This window comes from Mercenaria mercenaria, chromosome 2, assembly GCF_021730395.1.
Source record: "Mercenaria mercenaria strain notata chromosome 2, MADL_Memer_1, whole genome shotgun sequence".
NCBI lineage: Eukaryota > Metazoa > Mollusca > Bivalvia > Venerida > Veneridae > Mercenaria > Mercenaria mercenaria.
The window spans coordinates 36,030,104-36,036,172 of NC_069362.1; positions in this window are offsets into that span (position 1 = coordinate 36,030,104).

Sequence of the window (6,069 nt, forward strand, 5' to 3'; positions counted from 1 at the left end):
GGTCAAGGTCCCATTGACTTTAAAACTTTTCTGGCAAAATTTGCACAGACAACGTAGTTTTCTTGGTACCTTTTGGGGCATTTGCCGCTAAAGTTACGCTCTTGTTTAGGGCAGACTTGTTTTTTCCCTGTGTAAAAATTTTTGGACCATCATTTTTTAAAAAAAAAAAATCAATTTTACACAGAAGTTTTTGTTTTAGCTAATTTTTAATATCCTTCATGCTTTACCAATTTTACAAATTCCCCGTTCATGAACAAATTAAGAAAAAGAAAAATTTTTTCTTTACTGTGTCCAAAAGAGCTAAAAAACCCTGTAAAAAAATTTGTTTTTGATGATTAATTAAAACTAATACAAATTTTTTTAAAAATTTAAACATTTCAATTAATTAACCAGACCTGAAGTTTCTTAAGTGAGTATATTAAAACTGAAGAGATAAAAGAAAACCCGGATTTTTCAAACAGTACGGTTTGGGGGGGGGTGTCCTTTGTAGCCATGTTTACGTTACTTTATTGGTTAGTCAGTGCTAAAAAACCAACTGTACCTATTTTTGTTTTTCTCAATAAAGCAATTAATGATTTTTTAATAAATAAAGATTTAACAAGAAAAATGGTACTGGGGCACCCTTTTGTTATTTACTGCATAGTTGAGTTATTCAGACATAAGCATCCACAAGAGCAGACAGGGGGCTGCCTGAGGAAACTAGAGCTGTCACTCCAGTGACTTTGTACCTCTGAAATACTGCTTTTTCTGTGGTAATAAAACATTTCTTGAAGTCGAAATTGACAAGATGATATTTATAAATTTTATAGTCAAGTTAAACCAAAACAAAGAAACCAAATAAATCACTACTTAAGACACAAATAAAAAAAAAAAATCACTATGTAAGTCCATATTCGGTCAGCTCAACAAGTCTCTTAAACAAGAGTGCTAGAATGTACAAATACACCGGCCCATGTAGATGTTACAATAAAAAAAATCTTGATCATTTGGAGACAAAAGCCCAAATAAGACATTCAATTCTAACAACCGGGTTTAAAAATTTTTAAAGAATTTTTTTTTTATAGTAGCAAAAAAGGGGAAGTAAGCCCACAATCGTAAAAATCTATTTTTTTGTTACCCCCGCCGAGAAAGGGAGGGGTATTGAAATGGCTTGTCCTTCTGTGTGTCGTCCTAGCCAATTCCAGAACAAGTAAATTTCAATAAACTTGAGATAAACATGAACCAACATACTGCAATGACCCCCCGTCACGTTTTTTTTTAGCTCACCTGTCACATAGTGACAAGGTGAGCTTTTGTGATCACCCTTCGTCCGTCCTGCGTCAACAATTTTTTGTCTCAGAAGTGGTTTCTTTTATGATTTTTTTTTAACCAAATTGCCAAAATTTGTTCATTCCCATAAGATCCGTTCCTTTTCTTGAACTGTCCAATCCCATTATGGATTTCAGATTTTAGGGCCCCTAAAAGGGCCAAAAAATACTATTTGCCCTTTGTCTGCACAATACAGCTTATTTATAATTAATTTTCAAAACTGGCCAAAACTTGTATCACCATAAGATCCTGTTCCCTTTTCTTAAACTGGTAAATTTCCCTTTTGGGGGTTCCAATTAGGGCCCCTAAAGGGCCAGAATTAGCTATTTTACCTTTTTCTGCACAATAGCCTTCATTTATGATTTTTTTACCCCCCCGCCGATAAATCGGGGGGGTATTGAAATGGCGTTGCCCCGTCCGCAGCCGCCGTCAGTCCGTCCGCCTCGCCCGTCCGCAGTCCGTCCTCAGTCCGTCCGTCCGCCCGCACCATTTCCTGGGGTAACTACTTGGAAATTCATAAAACTTGAAAAAAACATGAACCAACATCTGCGATGAGCCCTTAAGTTTTTTTTTTTTTTGGAAATTTCCCTCAATTATTGCCCTTGATTTAAAAATAAAAAATGTCCTCTGCCTATTTCTCAGAACTAACAGGTAAATTTTTTTTTTTTTCATCAAATTTAAAGTAGACATGAACCAAGATACTGTGCTGTGCCGTCAAGTTTTTTTTTTGAAGGTAAATTCCGTCAAGTTTTGCCCTTGATTTTAATGAAAAATGCCCCGTCTGCACCTTTTCCAGTAACTACAGGTAGAATTTCATCAAATTTGAAACAGACAAAACCAAGATACTGCGACTGCCTTAAAGGGTTTTTTTTCGATTGTCAATTTTCCGTATATTTTTTGCCCTTTAATTGTTAAAAATCCACAGATCTGACATAACAAACCAAACCAAATTTGGGAAAATTTCATTAAATCCTTCATTCTTTTCCAACATTTTTTTATAAACATGAGTTGTGTATACACCTGGGAACCTTATTGGTCCCCTCCCCCCCCCCCACCATTTTTTTTTTTTTTTTCTTTTCCCTTTTTACAAATTTTTCAACAGTAAATGTTGGTCCCACACCCCCCCCCCCCCCCCCCCAGCCCCACCCAAACAAACCATTCATTTTTTTTTTTAATTTGATTTTGACTAATGAAAATTATTGCTTCTTTGGAAAATTCTTAACTTTTTTTCTGGTTAAATTTTTTTCCGGGGTTCCTCAAACTGACCCTTTCGGCGGGGGTTCCAACATGAATTTGCTTGTTTTTTTTAATACTTGCAAAAATTTATACCAAAAAATTTTGGGTTCCTTTTTTGAACTGGAATTCCCTTATGGGTTTCCGAGTGATGGCCCCTGAAAGGGGCCCGAATTACTATTTTGACCTTTTCTGCAAAATCAGCTTCATTTTTGATTTTTAATTTAAAAAAAAAATCCAAAACTTGTTCACCTAAGATCTCGTTCCTTTTTTGAACCGGCCAGACCCATAATGGGGTTTCCAAGTTATGGGCCCCCGAAAGGGGGCCCAAAAAGCTATTTTTAACCCTTTTCGGGAAATAAACTTATTTATATTTGATTTTAAACCAAAATTGCACAAAACTTGTATCACCACAAATTTGGGTTTTTTTCTTTAACTGGCCAGATTCCTTTATGGGTTCCAGAGTTTTTGGGCCCCCTTAAAGGTCAAAATTGGCTATTTTGGCTTTTGCAGCCAATAGAACTTTTATTTTTTGGTTTTATTTGGTACAAACTTCCCAAAAAATTCTTCACAACAAAAATCTTTGGGTTCCATACAAATCAAATCCATTCGAGTTTCCCGAGTTTTTTTTTATCTGATTATCTCCCTATTTTAACAAACTGGATTTATATCATAAATACTATAGGACTTTTTTGAAATTTCATTATTTTCATTTGTTGGACTGAGCCAATGAGGTAAAACAAAGGCCATTTTATGCAAATTATCCCCTTTATTTTTAAATTAAAATTGTATATCTCCGAACTTGAAGATATGATCTGAAATTCATTTATGTCAACAGATTTATTTGGGAGATCCTCTTTTTGTTAACTTACAAAAACATTTTGTTTCGTTTCTTCCCTTTTACGTTTCTATTAATACTTTTTTTGTAACTTTTTTATTATTTGGGGCCCTAGGGGAAAAACCGAGACCACTTTTCTGTGGTACAACATGGATGGGACCTCCAATTGTTAGGGGGTTTTTTTTGACATATCTTACCTTGTAAGAATTTTTTTTTTTTTTTTGGTTTAAAATTTCTTCCCTTTTTTTGTTCCTTCCTTTGGACTTAATAAATTTTTCTGAGGACCTTCTTGTCCTAAGTGCAAAAGATAAAAGGGAGCATATAGGCCATCAGGCCCCTTGTTTTTTTTAAATCCACAAAAAACTTACCAGGTAGAGATACTTAAAATACACTTAAATTTTAAAGTAAAAAAATAATTACACAAAAAGTAGCTTGGGTTTTTTTTCCCCAGCCAATTAAAAAAAAGTTTTAAAAGAAGTTACTTATAGTAACAACAAAGAGAAGTTGATATGAAAAAAAAATCTAAGTTACCAGGTAGCTATAGGTCAAAATGCACCTAAAATTGGATGTAACATGCATATTTTACTACAGAAAAATGTCCAATTTTTTCCCTTTTTTTCCCCAAGCTTGTGGGTCTGCCGCCCACCCCGGGGATTCCCAAAAATATGTCCCAGTCCCCTTTTAACAGGGGTTAAAACAATAAAAAACATTTGAAATGTCTTAGAAAATCAACTTCACTTCAGCACAAGCACGGGAAATTTCAGGTCAACAGAACTGAAAAGTTTTTCAAAATTCAGTCTGCTAACTTTCCAAGTTCGGCCCCTAAAGAAATCTTCAAATTCTGGGTCATTCAAATAAATTGTCGAAAACCCCTATTGTTTTTTGGGGGCACCCCAAAAAGGCAAAGTCACGAGCCGAAGATGGAAAAACCCTTTCAATCAAAAACAAAACCACTTGACCCGAAAGTTCAACTTTTATAATTCGGACATGCCAAGGGAGAAGACCCTTATTGACTTTTGGGTCATTTGATCAAAGGTCAAAGTCACATGGGCCAGAACATGGAAAATCTTCTTCCGTTCAATAACTGGAAAACGATTTGACCAAGAACCTTCAAACTAAATAGGGTGATAGGGATTACTGAGTTGATGAACCCATTTTTTTGGGGGGTCTTTGATCAAAATTTAAGCCCAGGGGACAGAACATTAAACGTTTTTTTTTTCGGGGGGGGGGGGGGGGGGGGGAGCAGAATATGGAAACTTGAGAAACCCCTTACCCGGAATGTTAAAATTTAAAGGGATGATAGAACATGCCGGGTTTTTTTTGTTTGTTTTGGTTTAACGCCGTTTTTCAACGTATTTTCCGTTATGTAACGGGGGCCCCAACCAGTGTTCCTGGAATTCTGTACCATACAAACCCGTTCTCTGCAAATAACTGCCAAATTCTCTCCCTGAAGTCTTAGATTTGGGGAGGGAAAAACAACTATTTTTAAGTTTAATCAAAACCATTTAATAACAAAAAGATAGGGAAACGCATCAACCTTAACGGAATCTGGGTTAATAAAAAACTCCTACATTCTTGCCCACCAGGAGGAAAGAAAATTTTTTTCCGTCTCACCAGGAAAAACAAAATAAAACAAAACAGCAAGCACTAAAAGTGAAATCATTAAGAACTAAACACGTGATCCCCGAAAATAACATATTCAAGGGAAAACCCAATTTTTTGCATCACAAACTACTTAAAATGATAGGCAAAAAAAATATCTTTTCATATGTGTGTGAATGAACCTTTTTTCCCAACCCTCAAGGTTGTTAACACTGCTTCTCCCTTTCCCCACCGTCCTCAGGGAAAAGCCCTTTTTTTGTTTGAGTCACACCAACACAATTATAGTCAATGGTTCCCCCTGCTTTACAAGTGAGGAAGGGCCAAAAATGCCCCCCTAAATTTTTCGATATGAGGGGGTACTCCCCAAGAAAAACCACCCCCTTTTTACTGGATGGTGTCCTCGAGAAATAACTCTACACCCCAACGAGTGTTGAACCCAACATAAGAACTCCCCACATGGGGTACAAAAAAGATCCTTTTTTAGTTGGCTAAATATAAATTTTTTATTTTAAAAAATAAAAACTGTTCCTAATTTTATAATTAAAAAATTGGCAGGAGTTTGGATGCGTAATAATTAAATCACTCGTGCTACACACTCGTGATTTAATTATTTGCATCCAAACGACTGCCCATGTTTTATTAATTGATAAAATTATTGGAAGATATTTATTATTTCGATTCTAACAACGCAAATAATTCGCATTTTACAGTACTACATTTTCAGCGTAATACGTCAATCGGGTCATATGCTGTTACAATTTACCCCCTATGGGTAGAAAGTGTTGCATAGCCAATGGAACGTATAGATATTTGTTTCTTTTTTATCAGAATTTTGAGAAGTATTCATAAATTAGTAATCTAACAGCTCGCAAACTAATTATGAACAGAATCATCAAATTAGGCGAGTTGACCCTGTGTTACGAGTGACGAGCTTAACTTTTATATGACGTCACATTATTATGACGTCATACTTTATGTCATACATTTATGACGTCACCACTGAATCATAATTAAGCTAACTGAATTCGCTCGTAGAGATCAGAACGTGTTTACGGACCTACACATAGGTCAGTATGACATTTTATTAT